The sequence below is a fragment of the Bicyclus anynana genome, chromosome 23 (genome assembly GCF_947172395.1).
Source record: "Bicyclus anynana chromosome 23, ilBicAnyn1.1, whole genome shotgun sequence".
Taxonomy (NCBI): domain Eukaryota; kingdom Metazoa; phylum Arthropoda; class Insecta; order Lepidoptera; family Nymphalidae; genus Bicyclus; species Bicyclus anynana.
In genome coordinates this window covers 11,079,053-11,099,927 of record NC_069105.1, presented here as the reverse complement: position 1 = coordinate 11,099,927, position 20,875 = coordinate 11,079,053, and the positions used below count along the sequence as shown (strand labels likewise).

The 20,875-nt window shown below is 35.5% G+C and overlaps 1 protein-coding gene across 4 annotated transcripts in view; it reads right to left on the bottom strand.

Annotated features, from left to right (window-relative positions):
- The window catches only part of LOC112051487 (transcription factor Sox-5), a 374,453-nt gene that overhangs the window by 176,298 nt on the left and 177,280 nt on the right, over positions 1 to 20,875 (bottom strand). The window contains exon 3 of one of the 4 annotated variants that reach the window (XM_052888796.1): positions 272 to 356. The exons of the other annotated variants lie outside the window; for them this stretch is intronic. The gene's annotated coding sequence lies outside the window, so the exon portion shown is untranslated. The remainder of the gene's footprint in view (positions 1 to 271; positions 357 to 20,875) is intronic. 4 annotated transcript variants of the gene reach the window in all.

The window sequence follows — 20,875 nt, the reverse complement described above, 5'->3', positions numbered from 1 at the left end:
CCCTTTTGGTTTCTACACGGCATCGTACCGGAACGCTAAATTGCTTGGCGGTACGTCTTTGCCGGTAGAGTGGTAACTAGCCACGGCCGAAGCCTCCCACCAGCCAGACCTGGATTAATTAAGAAAATCTCAATCTGCCCAGCCGGGGATCGAACCCAGGACCTCCGTTTTGTATATCCACCGCGCATACCACTTGTGTCTATGCAGTAGTTTTGGTTAAATGTCTATAAATGTTGGTTATTACTATTAATAAATAAAAATATCCCCATACAAATGCTTATACATGAGGAGCAGAGCAGCTTTCCTAGAATTCTTGAACGTAATTAACATGGATCCTTCTGCTGCGTTGACTTTACCTGAAACAAGAAAAAAATATTTTAAGTATTTTTATTAGTAGTTTATTTTAATCCAACTAATTGTATTATAATTCCCACAGAACATAAATCATTTAAGTTACGCTTATCCGTGATTACTGGATCACGGATAAGTGGACTGAACCATCCGTATGAATGGTTGTATGCAAATCACACCAAAACTGGTGGGCTTGACACTTACGAAGAACTTAAAATACATACAATTATGGCGGCAGTAACAGATTAAAGTCTTTGTATTTTTTCACACATTACACAATATCAAAAACCACAAACTTAGCTACAGGTATTCCAACAAAATTACATCACAATGTTTTTGTCACCAAGTATCGAAAATAGAACAAATGAAAACCAGACTTAGACTTAATTCTTCGACTTGGTTTGTTGTTATCGAGAAAAACATTGTCATTGGCTAATGAACAAGATGTTGTATCTCTATAGAGAGAGGGCCATCTTCTAACAAAATCATGAGATATCTGTCTCTTATAGCTTGGCAATTTCGTTCGTAACACCGATGGTCCGCGCGGACTGGGGGGCGTGTAGCAATGAATGAAAAACCCACGACTGATGCACCTCATTTCCCCGCACGCACGATTTCACACCCACGCAGTCTTTCCTCCCGTCGCCCGCATATCATGGGAGAGGCTAGGCTGGTATGTATTCACACAAATGTTTGTAAACACACAAGTTACAACCGTGTGTGATGGTATGTCTCAACGCAACATCGTGTGAGAAGTGACAACTCAATCGATGTTAGGCTTCGATGTTGTACTCGTATAGATGACTCAACGCCATTTATAAAAAGCCTCGATACACTGTTACAAGTTTAACAATGTAACTTTGGTCCTATTTGTTCTTTAGTTTTCTCGCACACTTTATGTAAGAGTTTATACAATGGATTATTTATACCTACATTTATTTTGTTACACTTATGCTAGCAATATGCCGATCTGCATGACGCACCGAGACCAACACACGATCAGTTTATATATCGGATGTCAAGTTAGCGCTGCAGGCCTGTGGGCTTATTGCTTGGTGAGTAGCTAGCGTAATAATATAGTCAATGTACGTATTTATAAGCCTTAAAAGTACCGAAAGGTCATAATTCGAGCCCCATTCGGTAAGACTATTGTCGTAGCCAATCATAACATAGTATAAAGTTCAGAGGGGTTTTGAAATAATATTCATGTTGATCTTCAATACTATGTATTATTCACCAATAAGAGAGATATATATATATATATATCTCTCTTATATAATATATATATATATATATATATATATATATATATATTACACTTCACTGCTATCACTTTGTATTACATATCAATACATCAATACAATATAGATATATCACACTTCAATCGCAATCTCTTGGCACTTGTTGCCTCTTCGATAGCAAATGAACGAATGCTCCGCAAATAAGGAACCGATAGTTTTTATACCTTGTATCATGACAATATCTCAATTTATTATTTACAAATGTCAAGGTGTATTTCCTGTCATGATACGTCAATGTACCGGCGTATCATGACGTATCATGACTTAGTAGGACCAATATTTAAAATTGCTAACAATAGTCTTTCCGAATAATTGGGCGAAACTGGAATATTGGATAATGGATATATTCAAAAGAAACCAAGGTGATTCAAAGCTGTCATCAATAACGCCATCTATATGTAGTGGTGTTTAAGCAACACTGCGCTCTCCAACCCAACAACCATCGGCTCTTCGCAACATGTGCCTCGGCCATTAGTTTTGCGACTGCTTGAGCTGTGTTTGTGACATTAGTTTTTACACGCTTTATATTAGCTTTACTTGTAAAGCATTAGCTAAACTATGTATGTAAGAAAATCTTGGAATCTTAATTTGACCCAGTTCCCGGTTTTCGATTAGGATGAAATTTTGCACACGCTCTGAGTCCTGATGACAATACATGACTAGCTTAGAAACGTCATTATAAATCCAATATGACGGCCTCCCCAAGATTGTAACTATGTATATAAGAAAATCTTGAAATCTTAATTTGACCCACTTTTCGGTCTTCGATTAGGATGTAATTTTGCACACGCTCTGGGTTCTGATGACAATACATGACTAGCTTAGAAACGTCATTACAAATCCAATATGGTGGCCTCCCCAATCACTTTAACTATGTAGGAAAGACAAAACTTGGAATCTCAATTTAACCCACTTTCCGGTCTTCATGTAGGATGAAATTTTGCACACGCTCTGACTTTTGATGACAATACATGACTAGCTAAGAAATTTCATTACAAATCCAATATGGTGGCCCCCTCAAGATGGCGGACTGGCTGTTTGAAATCCACCCCATGATATGGATATCAAATGAAAGAAATGAATGAAAATCCAATATTTGTAATTTTTAGAGCGTGCTAAAAGATCTTCACATTAAAGAGCTATCTTTGAGTGATGGATTAAATACCTCTACGAGTACTTCAAGCATAGTTGTTATATTATCTGTTAGTCCAACTTCAACTTTATAAAATAATATATTTAATAGGCATTTAATATTCGCAGCCCATTTATTAAACACACGTTAGTTTTATAGGGATTCCTGTAAAGTTTTACCATTAAACACATCTCAGGTTCAAACCTATCGCCATGTACCCCAAGTATTCATGTTTGTCGAAACACCGCAATTGTCATGTCCCTTCGCCTTCGATCGGTTTAGCCACGTTTTATGGATGCCGTGCGCGCACGCAAATGTTATTCGTGCGTAGGGTTGCCAGTTGATATATTTTATTTTTTGCAAAAAATAAGCATACCCTCAAATAACTCACCGTTTCACCGCTTCACCGTTTGAGACACATGATATTCAATTTAAATCAAGAAACTTCTCAGGTATGCAGGATGTCGTTGTGAACTATTGCTCTAACCCCTTCATTCTGAAAGGAGACTCGAGCTTAACAGTGAGTTGAATTTGAGTTGATAATGATGATGATGACGATGAATAATTATGTGTTCTTTTGTTTATTCATATGATGCAATTATTATTTGTAAAATGTTAGAAGCAAAATTTATAAATACTTTTCTTTGAAGTAGGAGTTTGATACTTGAATTTTAATCAATATAAAAAAAAATATTGTACGTCAAATAAATTACTATTTTAATTTTAATTATTATTATATATTCTTTTTTTAAAAAAAGAATATTTGCCATATTTTTTATAATATATGACCAATATTCCCATTCCCCTCCAACTAGTTGGGAAAGACTGTGCTAGGAGTGGGTACGACAATAGACCAACGGGTTGAGGATTGAACCACCACCCCACGGTGATAAGTCCGACCGCTCTTACCGCTATAATTGACTGACAAACGGCAGTTTCTGACAATAAAGATGCGATTTATTACAAAAAAAAGTATAATACTTTACTTATGTAATAGTACCAACGAGTGGCAACCCTATCCATACAGTCTCACGTACCATACCTATCACCATCGATTAAACTTAAAAAAAAGAACCTTATTATACAGCACATAATGATTAATATTGCATGTAATAAAACATAGCATACGGATATTATTGCGTTATTTATTGTATCTTAAAATAATAATAATTGTTATTAGGTATTTATCGTAGATTTGAAATATAGTTGTAGGTTTCGATTAACCGTAATTAGAATATGTATAATAATTTATAATTTTATGTTACAGTTATATTATTGTTAATATATTCGCTTTGAACTAATAGTGCATTAAAATTATGGCAATAATTATTATTATGATTATAGTATAAATCCAGGCATCGTATAGTATACGTAGTTGATGGCCCTGATTCGTATAAAGCGTTTCGACTCTTCTTTCTTGATTCGAAGTTATGGAATGCACTTCCAGCTTACGTTTTCCATGCCTTTTACAATATAGGTATCTTTAAGCTAAGAGAGAATAGGCATCTTTTATAGGCTACATCATCGTTTACTATCAGACATGATTGCAGCAAAGCAATTCGCTTTTAAATTTGAAAAAAAATAAAACCTGACCGCCGTATTCATACACACGGATTAAGATTTTGATTTGATTATGATTTAAAGTTCCCTTTACTTTGAAGAAATTTAAGGATTAAATCATGTTATAATAAGGCTGTAATAGTACCCAAGAAGAAAATGTTTCTTCATGACCATACTGCTAAAACTTTGTGTATATGATCACTTCCAAGTTCATATGTGTGCTGCCTGTAAACGTTGACGTGTTGCGAATCGTACAGTCACGCACAATAAATAATTTTTACCATAAAGTCCAATAAATTTAGTTGTTTATAAGCGATCGCGTCTATTTCTGTGCGCGACGCGACCACATAAACAATACGAGTGGTTAATATCTAACTGCAGTCAGTACGGACGCTTTGCTTTACTACCTAATAAATGTCTTCATACACAGAGACTAGGCAACGTTGAAAGTTTCATACGTAAAGACATTTTTGTATCACTGTACCTATATCATCATCATCATCATCATCATCATCATCATCATCATCATCATCGTCATCATCATCATCAATATCAACATCATCTTCGTCATCAAAAGAATGCTCATCTACAAATAATACCAATGTCTATCTTACTGCCCTATAGATATCTTCATTTAATATACTCACAGACTATGCAACGTCAAACTTTCATACTTAAATGCATTTTAGTATGACTACTAGTACCTATATCATCATCATTATCAATATCAACATTAATATCATCTTCGTTATATAAAGTATCATCATCATCTGTCTACATAGAATGCCAAACAATACGAGTGGAATTTATTTTACAGGTAATAGCAACGGATGCTTTACTTTACTGCCCTATAAATGTCTTCACTTCATACATAAAGCCATTTTATATTGACTGTACCTATATCATCATCATGATCAATATCAGCATCAACATCATCTTTGTCATCAAAAGTATATTATCATCATCCATCTATTTAAAAGGCCAAATAATAAAAGTGTTTTTTTATCTTCCAGGTAACAGCATTTAAATGCTTTGTTTTATGATTCTTTAGATGTCTTCACTTAATACACATACATAGACTAAGTAACGTTGAAACTTTCATTCTTCAAGTAATGGTATTTCAGTATCACTGTACCTATCTCTTCATCATTATCAATATCAGCATCAACATTATCTTTGTCATCAAAAGAATGATCATCATCTGTTTATTTAAAAGGTCAAACAATACGAGTGGCTATTACCTTACAGGTAATAAGCAATGGGTGATTTGTTATACAAGTCTATAAAATATGTCCTTACAATATGTCAACGAGGAATAATAACATTAGGTATATAAAGAGTTACAGTCAAACTCAAATGTACTTTAATACTGCGAAGTAAATAAAAGCACATTTTTTATAATCTAAACTGTATTGTGACTGATAGGCTCCTTTTCATTATTTAATGACAATTTGACTGCAATCTCATCTGATGTTAAGCGACGCAGTGTAAAATGGAAGTGGACTAAACTCAGAAGAGGTACAATTTATTCTAACCATATCTCTAACAATATGAATATTTTATACTCCGACAATATTCACATGTATATTAGTCATGATTTATATTTAGTATTATAGAAATCTACCTGATTGTTTAAAATAAAAAGACCTACAGATACAAGTATGTAAATAAATCCATCCTGTCAGAATTAGACGCACTTCACTTGCGTCTCGCTCTTAGCGACTATTCTAATGAACTTTCATTGATGTCCAGAAATAGGGCCGTAAGTTCTCGGACACTGGGTAGAGATAACAAAATAATAGACACGTCCAGACCTTTGTTATGGAACTAAATTTTAATTTAAGCTAAATTTCGTCATAAATAGATACCTATCGTAAGATAAAATACAACGGCCAACTTTAGTGACCAAACTAGAGAGAACGGTAAAGGCCCAGAAAAAAAAAAAAAAAGAAGAAGAAATTTAAACATCCCACAAGAAAGCTTCAGTTTTGGAGTAAAACAACGCAAAAGGATTAGGGGAGTTTAAAGAACCGATAAATCCAACGGCAAGATTTATCGGTTTTATAGACTACCCTACTTTTAAAGCTCCCAGAAGAAAACCTATAAGGTCTTTCTGTGTCGTGCACAGTATGATAGAGTTGTAAATAGTACCTGTAGGTAATAATTTTATGCGTGGAAAATTCATTTTATATTTTTTACTCGTATTGATTGGTACTGTAAAACTGCTTTACCTTAGAGAGGGCCCTTACTATTTTCAAGCGCATTTAAATATTTATCTAACTTATATTCCGTGTTAAAAAATTCAAAGGAAAATTTGTACAGAATTAGTACCTAATATCTATTTCCTCGTAATTTCTCGTAAGTGCTTTAAATTTTATTTAATGTGTAGAATTTCCTTTGTGCTAAGTATATCTACTTGAATTTCTTTAAACCAAACTTTTATTATTTTTTTACTTATCCTGTCTAATAGATTCCTATGTCTGTACGTAAAACCGGAGATGGGACACAATGATCATTGTGGCATTTCCTACATACAGTATTGTGGCAAGTTTTCAATAATACACTTTCACTTCTCTACACTTCGCACACTTCACAACACACTTGACTTTTAGTTGAAGTAGAAACATCTATTTCTTTAGAGAAGTATCTAATTTCGGGTAGTCTAATAACACAACCACCGCAGGGTAGAGTACCTTCTTTTGTTAGAGTAAAGTTTGAAGCTTCACCACGTTGCTCCAATGCGAGATGCTGGACCAATGCAAAGTTACGTTATTTTTAATTAAATTAACTATATATTTATAGGTAAATAACTTTTTGCAAATTCCTATTAAAATGAATCTTATCAATGCTAGACTTAACAATTCCCTTTTTAATACATTTATTTTTTACATTGTTATAATTAATACTAGCTGGTGGCTCGAGATCGTTGTGCTTGGAGGTCCATGCAAGAGGCCTACGTCCAGCAGTGGACAGCTATCGGCTGATAAAGTAAGGTAAGGGATAATTAATTCAGTAACAATGTATATGAATTCGATTTTGTATTAAGTATTCTTTAACCTTAATGTTATTGATTGGTTGCATGGTCTATTTATTAATACGATAAATCGTCGCCCTTGTAGACGCTTTGCATAATAATTGACAGTGTCAAGTGAGAGTTAACTACTTCTAGAGTATCCATTATTCTGCTCAAAGATTAAAATCCGGTAAGTTAAAAATGCTTCTTAACCTGATGATGAAATAAAAATGTTAACCGACTTTAAAGAAAAAATAAAGTTATATATGCTAACTAATTTATTTTAAACTAGCTGATGCCGCGTAGTTTCACCCGCATGGTTCCCGTTTCCATAAGAATACTGAGATAATATTTAGCCTATAGCCTTCCTCGATAAATGGGCTATCTAACACTGAAATATTTTTTCAAATCGGACTAGTAGTCCCTGAGATTGCGCGTTCAAGCAAACAAACAAACGCTTCAGCTTTATAATATTAGTTTTATTTTAAATATCTGTCGAGTGACAGTAATTAAAAATGGTGTATTTTAGATTTTTGTATCTCCCATATTGAAATTATGTTTTAATCGTTGCTAGTGTATAACTACGAATGAATGAAAAATGTGAAGTTTTTAGTTACATCTAGTGCGACATCAGTTCTTTTACGTAATAAAAAACATTAAATCACTGTATGGGAATGTCAGTGTAAGATAAAAATAATATAGTTACATACACACATCCACATGTATTTATTTAGTGGAGTGGTAGTGGTATATTATTAGTGGCGCACAAGGTTTGTAATTAGTAGTAGGCGCATGACGTACACAAAACATACTAGAAAATTCTTTAATTAATGTGGGCTTGTATTGTAACACTTTCCCAAGGCAGGCGATGCATTTCTGCTGTATGATATGCGCGTCACTGGTACAGTTCGTTTCATGTAAGATGGTGCGGGTGACAGTTGGTTCACACTTGAAAGTTTGCCGCGATTCACGATAATAGTACGTTTTATGAACGTCATACAGGCGACTGTCACCGTACCCATTCTATTTCAAAACACTTTAGGTGTCTATTTACCGACATCTCGAGATGACTTATCATCTCACTGGCAGATAGGTCAGTAGGACTGACAGTCTATAGTTCGTTTTCTGCCTACACCATCGATAATATTAATAATTTGCATAATCGTGTTCAATTATCATAATACAAATTCTCTTCAAGAACGTAATTTCTATGTAGAAAAATAAATAAGCAATAGAAACTAATTATTTCGTCACTTTCAACCTCGTAGACATGTTCTGGGTTTGAGTTCCGGTTGGGGAATTTTTTTAAAGGTATAGGTATATGGTAGTATAGGTACAATAACTTTGCCCTAAAGAAACTTTAGGAAACCGGGTATTTAGTAGATACTAAATTTCTAAACACATATTTATAGGAGATGGTGATAATAAAAAAGCTTCTTTTCAGACTGGGCGCATTTGGTACCTTCATATTATCTTTTACTGTGTTATTAAGTTAGTCGTCCAACACTGCGCTTTTCGGTGCGGGCACCATGCCAGCACCTTGGGACCCCCAACGTCCATCGGCTCTTCGAACTATGTGGCCCACTCATTGCCGCTTCAGTTTTGCGAATCGTTCAGCCGTGTCGATGACTTTGGTTCTTCTGTGGAGCTCCTCATTTCTGATTGGATCACGCAGAGATACTCCGAGAGATACGCGTGAGTCTGAGAAAAAGAAAACCGGACAAGCGCGAATCAATCCCACCTACCCAGGGTTCCGTATAGAAGATCAATAAAGATGGTTCAATTTTAATACTCCAAGTTCAATAGTCCCCTGTTTTTTAAGATTTCATCACAAATGATAGACTTTGACATTTATTTTTGCACAATTGTGGTTTATAACGATGTTAGTTGACAAAATTCATAGTTTTAGGTTAACGAAAAGAGTTACTTATGAGTTTTCATTCCCTTGAGAGTGTCGAAATATATTAATTTTTATACAAATTCAAAAGTACACCTTAATATACCTACAGTATTTTGAACATGATACATCTCCGCATACCAGTAAGAAACGGTCTTTACAGACAGACAGACAGGCGAACGGACAACAAAGTTATAAGGGTTATGATTTTCCCTTTTGAGGCACGGAACCCTACTGAACCCAAAAGTACGCATGCTGCATTCATCTGTACTGAGTTGTGACGTTATACCCACTCACTACTTGGCCCAGCTTCAGAGGTATTGCCAAATGACAGATAAAAATTCCCTTTCATTCACTGCATACTCAGTGACAGACAGACAGACAGGCGAACATACAACATAGTGATATAAAGAGTTCTGATTTTCCCTTTTAATAATAATAATAAGTTTCTTTATTTATGGCTACAAAGGCCCATTTGTTAGTTACATTCTTAAAAACTATGTCAGTAGGTTCACATTACATTTAAGAAAATAAAAATAAATAATAAATAAACTATCTCACCGCACCAAAACAGAAATAAATTTCTGCAATCTCAGCGAGTCAGTCTTGCATGCTAACATGTTCAAGATCCTGTTGGAGCTCGCCCGCAGTCTTCCTAAGAGGGATGACTTCCGTTTTCGAATTATTAAAATGATCTTTTGAGGCACGGATCCCTAAAAAAGATCTCTGAACCCAAAAGGACGCATGCTGCATTCATCTGTACTGAGTTGTGACGTTATACCCACTCACTACTTGGCCCAGCTTCAGAGGTATTGCAAAACGACAGATAAAAATTCCCTTTCATTCACTGCATGCTCAGTGACAGTTGCGAGACGGAAATATAACAAACACTCAAGTGCGTGAGGGACGGGGAGAGATCTTACTTTGATTCTTGGCAATAGTCCACCGGAAGGCACCTTTTAGTATTAAAATGAAACTAAGATGCACAACAGTTCATTCAGCCCTAGGTGTAATTGACTCGGAAATGACAAGAACACGATAATAGAATTATTAAATACTAGCATACGACTCGCGGTTTCAGCTGCTAAGTTCCCGATTTCATGGGATTCGTCGTCGTCATCAATCCATATTTGGCTCCTTACTGAGCTCAACCTATCAGAATGAGAGGGGTTAAGCCAAATAGTCCACCACGCTGGCCCAATGCGGATTGGCAGACTTTACACACACATAGAGTTAAACAAATTCTCAGGATGTTTTTCCTTTACCGTTTGAGATACGTGATATTAAATTTTTAAAAATGCACATAATTGAAAGGTGCATGCCCCGGACCGGATTCGAATCTACACCCTCCGGAATTGGAGGCAAAAGTATTGTGAGCTATCACGGCTTTTACGGCCCATGGGATTACGGGGATAAAACATAGCCCACGCTGATAATGTAATTAATAAATTATTAGTGGGATTGAAAAAAAGTGCAAAAATGAGACCATTATCGGACACACAAGTACGACGTATTTTAGAAGATAGCGATGGAGAGTACAAAAATAATATCATCATCATCATCATCATCATATCAGCAGACGACGGACGTCCACTGCAGGACATTGGCCTTTTGTAGGGACTTTCAAACATCACGATACTGAGCCACCTGCATCCAGCGAATCCCTGCTACTCGTTTGATGTCGTCAGTCCACCTGGTGGGGGGTTGACCATCGCCATTCCAGCACTTTGGCACCCCAACGTCCATCGGCTCTTCGAACTATGGTATAGATTAAAAAATTATGATGGGACATTTGTATTTTATTTTATACACAGTTACAGAGGAATTCATAGACGTTGTAGGGGCACCCCGAGGGGCTCATTCAGCCGCTGAATTTAACCTCTATTTGTTTGTGAATTTGACACTCAGCAGGTGAATGATCCCCTAGGGGTGCCCTTACAGTATCTTTAAATTGCACTGTAAGTAGACATTGGCAAATGTATGCAATATAATGCACGGACGTCACAGCCAAATCCAAAATGCATTACTTAAAATGCATGGACAGTCAACCTGTTAATATATTTATATAGTAAGTATGTACGTACATGTACCGATAACAATTTCCATCGCAATACATTTTAGAGGGTAATCAATCAAGCTTTGTCTGCGAACTGTGTAGATTTTAAATTGAATTTCTACACACAATACGCGGATTACTGTCTGTACTTTGTTCGACAATGTACCACGGAAGTCCATCGTAAAGTGTACTTTATTTTTAAAACATTTTTACTATACATTGCGGTTTTAATTGGAACAACTTACAATGGCAGAAAGAAAAGTACGTAATGTATATCTACATTTTCGTTTATACGATCCAATGTTTTGATATCGATTTGTGATTTGGTAACGGGATAAAGGGTTATTTAACAGGATTTTTTTAGGCTTTTATTGTGCAGGACTTAATTTTGTATCATTTGAAGCCTCAGTAACTTAAAGACATAATTGTAAAAGTCTTATTGAAATATCTACCTACCTATAAGTACGTTCAGATTAGGAATCTAATAATACATCTTGGGAAGTTGTTACAAAAAACAGTCGTCGTTATCAACCCATATTCGGCTCACTGCTGAGCTCGAGTCTCCTCTCAGAATGAGAGGGATTAAGCCTTAGTCCACCACGTTGCGAGAGAATTAAGAAAATTTTCTGGTATGCAGGTTTCTTCACGATGTTTTCCTTCACCGTTTGACACACGTGATATTTAATTTCTTAAAATGCACACAACTAAAAAGTTGGAGTTTCATGATCGGGACCGGATTCGGACCCACGCCCTCCGGAATCGGAGGCAGAGGTATCCACTGGGTTATCACGGCTTACGGCACAAAAAACAGTATCTACTATTAATATAAATTATTAAAAAAATGATAAAATCATCATCATCATCATCTCATCATTCATCACTATCAACCATATTCGGCTCACTACTAAGTTGGAGTCTCCTCAAAATGGGAGGGGTTAGGCCAGGTATGCAGGTTTATATAAAAAATATTTTTAAAATCAAAAGATAGATAGACGATAGACGTCCAGAATTGGACATAGGCCTCTTGCTTGGACCTCCAAGTACAACGGTCTCGAGCCGCCAGCATCCAGCGGTTCCCTGCAACCCGCTCGATATCCTCGATCCACCTAGTGGGGGGTCGACCAACACTGCGCTTTCCGGTGCAGGCTCGCCATTCCAGCACCCAACGTCCATCAGCTCTTTGAACTATGTAGCCTGCCCATTGCTACTTCAGCTTCGCGACTCGCTGAGCTATGTCAGTGACTCGCTGAGCTATGTCAGTGAGTTTTTTTGGTTCGTCTGCGGATCACCTCATTTCTGATACGATCACGCAGAGAAACTCCAAGCATAGCTATCTCCGCCACCGGCTGAGTGACTTAGAGCCTTCTAATAAGGCCCATAGTCAGCGACCAAATCTCGGATCCGTAGGTCATCACTGGCAACACGGACTGTTCAAAGACTTTCGTCTTTACGCACTGAGGAATTTCCGACGAAAAGATGTCGCGGAGTTTCCTGAACGCTGCCCAACCGAGCTGGATTCGGCGATTCCCCTCTTTCTCGAAATTGGACCTTCCTAACTGGGCTGTGTGTCCTAGGTATATATATTCGTCAATTTCGAGCGCAGAGTCCTCAACAATAACTGGGTGGAGCGGTAGCATTAGGCATGTGCTTGATGAATTATTTACTAGACTACATACTTAGGTACTCATAAAACAAAGTGACTTGATAGTAATAAGACAGCGCGTATTTAATGAGAGCCAAAAACAAAATCTTCTTTTTGGCAAGTCGGTTGAGAAGTAAAATTTCGAATTTTTCACAAACGTAATAACAGGTATACCGTTTACAGTAAAAGCATTGGACGATAGAAAAAGGTTGTAAAATATTACGAACGTATAAACTCTGTACAATACTGGCACTCGGTTCGATTATCATCCACGTTTGTTTATATTTCATGCTATACCTCCACATTTTATAGCTTTTCGATATTATTTCGCGGGTTTTTTATGCAATTCACTGTGACCCCTTTGGACGGAGGAAAGAATAACAAGGATATGCCAACTTTTTTTTAAAACGAATCTTATATAACTGCGGAAATGTATGATAACATAAAGTTATCTTTATTATCTAGATATAGGGAATAGACATGTATCGGTTCTCGTCATTATTATAATATTACCCATCATTATTCAAGCCGCATTTAAGTATCGAGCTGTGTCTTAGATCCATAATGACGAGAACCGATGGCTTACAGGAACTGACGGCTAAAGTGCTTTCCGAGGCACATAGGTATTGTAATACTGAATTTTCATCTTAATACTACTTATTAAGATGAAAATTCTACAACTACTTAGAAATAGTTATAAGAAAAATACTATATTTCATTGTCCTTATTTTTCTTACACGCTCGTCACTAGAACAAAAGAGGGGTAGCAAATAATACATTCTAAAATACCTTCTAATCTTTTTTAAGGACATGAAAAATTATTTCAATAATCATTCACATTTTTATTTTCTATTTCTCAATTGAAAAATGTATGCGTCCAAAACATAAAACTATTTGGAGGAAATTTGAGGAATTATTACTAGGAGGAAAAAAAGAAATAATCAAAGAGCTAACTAATATTTATATAAAGCTTATCCACAAGTTCTCACGTCCACTACTGTCCTCTTCACAATACCACTTCAACCTATCGGGCATTTGAAAAAAAAGTTAAAATCGCCCCTCTGGGCTCGTAAACTAGCCACGCGCCCGGCCGCGTCCGTCCAATTAAATATGGATGCGCCGACCACTCTCATTACAACGATTTTTTTTATAAATACCAGTATACACTTGACGTTTTATAGCCCGCGGTTAAGCAACGCGTATAAGTATTTAAGTATAAATTGTAAAACTATCCATAAGCTTGAACATTTACTTAAGTTTGCTGATGCTTATGAAAAAACAAACTATTACTTATTTTAAACAACTTAATAACCAGCTTGGGTATAAATTGTTTTATTATTTAAGAGTAATGTTTTCTAAGGTAGGTACTTGGTTGAATCTGGTAAGACGAAATAATCCAAGATATCACTTAAAATCAAAGTGAAAGTCCAAGGCACGTAGAACATGTTACGCTAATACATTTCATATTACATAAATTTCAAATATTACGATACTACTTATATACTTTTTAATGCATATTATATGAGATATACTTTTTAATGCATATTATTGATAGCTGATGGCCCAACTACACACGGTCGGATCGACGATAAAAACATAGTATGTGTCAAACTATGAACGCGCGCTAAACAGAACGAGCAATGTGTACGAGCCTTAACTCACGCCTCTACAATTTTTATTGCGATTGTCGATACGTATGAATTATTTAGGTTTTGATTATTGGAAAGGGATTATATTTTACAACCCTTGTACAAAGGAGGGTCCCAGGGTGCTATGGTGACCCCGCAGTCGAACACGCAGTTTAAATTGACCCCTCGCGGATAGACAGAAGCGGAATCTGCTATTAAACATATTTGAGTATAGACGATAATATGACTTCTACTAAAAATGTTTTTGAGTTGGATTTTGACGTGACAACGTCTTATAATTCGATGAAGCCAGATGCAAACTCGAAAAAAGATGACGTCATGCGTCGTTCCCTCGCTCTAGGGTTGCCAACTTTTTTCACAAGATATAAAATATATTCTGGTCTATGAAGATTATTAAACAGTATTTTAGAAAATTAACACAGTAATTTATTTATTTATTATTTTAAATAATTTTCTTTTGAAAAACGCAACCATTCCATCAGTATTTTCTGACGTTGTCACGTTCAACTATCGTCAGTAAACTGTCTTTACAGACAACCGATTTTTTTTAGTTTTTATTCCCAATTTAAGAGTGTGCAATATGTAATTTGGTGGTTACAAATGGTTCTGGATCTCAGATTCTGGAAAAGTTAGGAGCCTGATATTTGGGTAAATGATATTTCAAAGTGTTAGCTTCGTTATGACTATACAAAATACACAATTTGTAAAACTTTTCTCGATAGTTTATTTTTTTGAAAAATACATGTTTTGCTCACATTTTGCTTTCAATCTCAGGTAAAGCAAACTTATTTTCTTAAATTCTTGTTTTGTATATAAAATTAGGTATATATCTTGAACATGGCCATTTTGTTTTTCGTTATGTTGTTTAGTTTACTTGCAATCAGGTAAAAATGGTTTTGGCGCTCACGTCATAAAATTTGCGTCGCGCGTCAATCGCTCCGTGCTTTTCACTCACGTGAAAGTCATAATTCGGCGACTCGTTTGCGCTTCGAATTTTATCCATATCGTACCGACACGCTGCGCGCTCTTAAGGAACAGAACAAAAAATCGAAACATAATTGTTCAAAGTCGGTTAAAACACACATCTGTTTTGTTGTCACAACTGAATGAGGATCTATCTATAAATGTAAACAGATAGCGTTCAAAGACTTCCAAAGTATTAATTAGTCAACACTTACATTCCTTTTGTTTCATTAATTAATACGAAAAAACCACAAAACTGTACCTACTTTGATATTTCACATCTTAATAGATCGCGTGACACCCCACCTTATGTGACACTTCTTAGTAAATACAAACTATTTACCAATTCACTACAACAACTCAAACACAACCCATTGAACTTTATGACTAAAGGTATAAAGTTCAAAATAATTTTTCCGAGAAGCAATTATAAGTTAGTAGTGTTATACAGGGGGTGTTATAATTGCAACGAGACAAAGTCGAGGTGAAGTTATTGTAGGCGTTGTATTCACACACTCTTAAACATTTGAGTTGTCAGCCGCACTTTGTCAGGTCGTAATTACATGGTTCTCAATCATTGAATAGGAGGCGTCTTGAAAAAAAAAAAGTTAAATTAATGAGGTGCTCCCTTCGCGACTGTCGAACGGCTTTGTTTTATTGTTCCGCGAAAAATTTCGTGTCATTAGTGACAATGTCACGTGTGGAATTGTTGTCTTTTGAATTGTGGGACATTTGTAGAACACCATGTATTTACCGTTGATGTATTTTTTTGTTGTTAATAACACCCTATTGTTAATTGTTATGTGAAAGGAGGCGATAATTAAAGAAGTCTAAACCATTTATTAAATGCTGTAAATAATGTATTTTTGTATAAGCACTTGGTTTTGCCCGAGGCATCAAAGAGGTACCAACCAGAGTATCGCTACGTCAAATAATCCTAAACTCATACTTATGATTTTAAAACTTCCGAAACTTCTCAACTACAATCCTTTACACTAGTAAAGGATTGTAGAAAGACGAAATTTCAGGATTCTGACTGAAAGTACCTTTATATATAATGCATGTATCTACAAATAAATAAATTGATTGATTGATTAATAAGTTTTGATTCTCTTGCGATTAATAAAAATATGTATATTTTAGATACATTGTTTTGGTACATGATACTTAAATAATTTTCACCGACAGACAGACAATAACTATGACAATCTATACTAATATTATAAAGCTGATGAGTTTGTTAGTTTCATTGAACGCGCTAATCTCAGAAACTACTGGTCCGATTTGAAAAATTCTTTCAGTGTTACATAGCACATTTATCGAGGAAGGCCATAGGCTATATTTTATCCCTGTATTCCTTCGGGAACGGGAACCACGCGGGTGAAACCGCGCGGTGTCAGCTAGTTATTATAATATTAACATTTCTTTGTCATTTGGACCTTTATGGACAATCCTTTTTTTCTTGATTATTATGGATCTCTAAAAAGGTAAAGACCAGCGCAGCGCTGGTGTTTTTATTTAATATCTTTTAATTTTAGTTACTTTATTTTAACTAATTGTTTGGTGTCTGAATAAATTGTTTACAGTGTGAGTGTGGGTGCGTTAAATAAACAATTTCTCTTTATTTCTTTTTAGAGGTAGGTATGTAATTAATTTTATTCTATAGCAAATATTCAGACCCCCAAAGTGAGGCACTGGGAAAGTAAGTTTGGAATCTATCTGGATCAAGTCTGACAGTCGATTAAGATACCGCCTCACAACAACACTCTCCCTTCAGTCACAACCGAAGTCAAAGGCGGTGATAATGATAAATGAGATGTCGCATTAGCGAACCCGAGCTAGGGAAATGGGGAAACAGGGAAATAGGGAATACACATTCAGGGGAAACGGATAATACACAGAGGATTTATAAACTTAGGTAAATAAGTAATTTCTCAGTCTCCTTATGTGTGGTATGGTTTGGCCGTGGCTGCCAACCTACAGTGGCGTGAACAAGGATTTGAGTTAGGGTAACCACAATTCTTCTTTAATACCAGACACGAAAGTATTTATTCATATCCGTGGTGTCACCTAAATCGTGGTAACCGCTAAAAATCAGCGCTCCAGCATTTGCTTGGTTTATGCAGCAGAATTCTGAGTTGGTACCTTATTCAAGGTTGTGCTAAACATGACAGAGTGGTGTTTGATGCTTCTATATCCTCCATCAGGCCCGATTGAGGTATTTTTAATTGGCCCTGATCTGGCTGGTGGGAGGTTTTAGCCCTGGCTTGTTTTTTCATCTTTCTCTTAACAACTTAGCCCGCATGCATCTTAGATTGCATCATCACTTACCATCATGTGTGATTATAGTCTAGGGGTAACTTGTAAAGAATAAAAAATGTTCATTTCTCTCTTTAATATGCCATCACTGCAATTTTAACAGTAAGAAACATCATCATTATTACCAACCTATGTCAATGGTCCACTTCTTAAACAGGCTTTCCTCCAGAAAAATACCCACCGTGCTACTCTTATGCGTGTTGGCGGGCTTAAAGAAAATTATACTAAGGAATCATTCGCACGGAGTTAAAAAAGCGATGCGTTAAAACCCAGCATTGGCGGGCGTAGCTTGTTGAATGAATGTCTATTTCCAACGCTCAAAATTAAAAATGCAACACTGCTCGATAAAAAACCTCGTCTTTCAAAAACGCTGTCATGTGAACATATACTTGGGAATGCATTTGTTGTATTTTAACGGACTATGCGTTCAAATATAGTATGAAGATAAATGAAGGTCTATTTCCGACGCCCAAAATTTTTAATGCAACATTACACGATAAAAACGTGTTTAAAAAACGATGTCGTGTGAACTTAAACTTGGGAATTCATTTGTTGTATTTGGACGTTTTTTTAACGTCCGTTAAAAAAGCGTTAATAAAGCTCTCGTGCGAATGAGGGCTAACACTTAAGGATATTAATAAAACAGCTTGTATCCTAAAAAAAAAACTATACAAAAATAACGCCAGCAGTCTTCCAATTCTTCATACAAAGTGTCAAAATGGGATTCATGAGTAATCTTTTTCTATGAAATATATCTTTTGCGCGTGACTTTCACCGCATATTTCCTACATCATATCTTTAATACCACCATTATGATAAAGTATTAGTCATTTTAATAGAGGGCATTATGTGTTTTATTATTTAGTTATGATTAATTGTGTTTACGTATACAAATAATAGGTTAGAAGCTATTAGGTTCAAAATAAATTCTTGCTAGAATTTTTCGTTAAATAAATTTTGTATGACAAACCGATAGGTATGTATTTTACCACGCAAATTAAAATGATGTACCATTTGTCATACTTTTGATATCATTGACTCGATTTCGACCAAAAGTCAGTTTTAACCAAAAGCAACAAATGGGTTGTTTTATTAAATCAATAAAAATATTCTTTTAACGGTGTTTTTCGAAGGGCTGCCAAAAAGTTAAGGGACTGGCTATAAATACGGAGGAAATGCTACAAACATACGCTTTATACTTAGATGCTCGAGGATATGAATACTTGAAACCTACTATATATATCTATAAAAAGTATCACGATACATCTATACTCTATATAAAGCTGAAGAGTTCGTTTGATTGAACGCGTTAATCTCAGGAACTACTGGTCTGATTTGAAAAAATCTTTCAGTGTTAGATAGCCCATTTGTCGAGGAAGGCTATAGGTTATATATTATACCCGTATCTTACGGGAACGAGAACCACGCGGGAGACACCGCGCGGTATCAGCTTTACTCTATATTTGGCTACTATTTTTATTTTATTATTTAATTTCGAAATAAACGCATTTTCTTTCTTATAACCTACTTACCTACCTACTTGAACCTTAAACTTACAAACTCTCAGCCACCTTAAAATGTTCATTTGTTATGTTATTTTAATTAGAAATTAAATACCACGTGTCACAAACTGTGAAGGAAAAATATCGTGAGAAAACTTGCGTACCTGAGAATTTTTTTAATTCTCTACGTGTGTAAAGTCTGCCAATCCGCATATGGCCACCGTTGTGGACTAAGGCCTAACTCCTCTCGGACTCGTGCTCAACAGTGAGCCGAATATGGGTTGATATTGATAATGATGATTATAGATTATTCAGCTCATTTGAGCTGGCATTTTAAAAGAATGATGTTTCGAGCTGTGTCGTATATCTAAGCTTTAAGTATTGTGGCTGTAAATGTAAATGTATAATAAAATACAGAAACCGACCGAAGAAATACAATCGTGTGCGACCTCTTGTTATAATGACAATAAATAAAGCTGGTCACTTAGACAAAAACTATACTTTCGAGTGGTTCAAGTGAAAGAAGTTGACGAGTTCTCATTTACCATTTAACTATATTCTACATCTACCGACTAATTTGTTGAAATCTAAAGTAGGTTTTGATAATAATTAAAGCTGGTCTCTTAGACAAAAACCATAGTCTCTTGTGAATCTAGTGAAAGGCGGTGACGAGTTCTCATTTACCATTTAACTATGTTCTACTTACATATACCAACTAAGTAATTAGTAGAAATCTAAAGTAGGATGGTTTTGATTTTTTAAGAGCGATCTTTTGTAATTCTGATAATAATTATAGCTGGTCTCTTAAAAATTCCAAATTCATTTATTTCAAGTAGGCTCAGTTTACAAGCATTTTTGACACGTCAGTTAACTATTTGTAAAGATTCTACCACCGGTTCGGAATGCTGGTTAGCTTAGAAAAAACTATAGTCTCTTGTGGATCAAGTAAAAGGTGGTGACGAGTTGTCATTTACTATTTAACTATGTTCTACCTACATCTACCAACTAATTAGTAGAAATCTGAAATGAGATGGTTTTGATTATTTTAAGAGCGATCTTTTGTAATTATGATAATTAAAGCTGGTCACTTAGACTAAAACTATAGTCTCGTGTGGATCTAGTGAAAGGCGGTGACGAGTTTTCATTTACCATTTAACTATGTTCTACATCTACCAACTAATTAGTAGAAATCTGAAGTAGAATGGTTTTGATTATTTAAAGAGCGATCTTTTGTAATTCTGATAATTAATTAAAGCTGGTCACTTAGACAAAAACTATAGTCTCGTGTGGATCTAGTGAAAGGCGGTGACGAGTTTTCATTTATCATTTAACTATGTTCTACATCTACAAACTAATTAGTAGAAATCTGAAGTAGGATGGTTTTGATATTTTAAGAGCGATCTTTTGTAATTCTGATTATAATTAAAGCTGGTCACTTAGACAAAAACTATACTTTCGAGTGGTTCAAGTGACAGACGTTGACGAGTCGT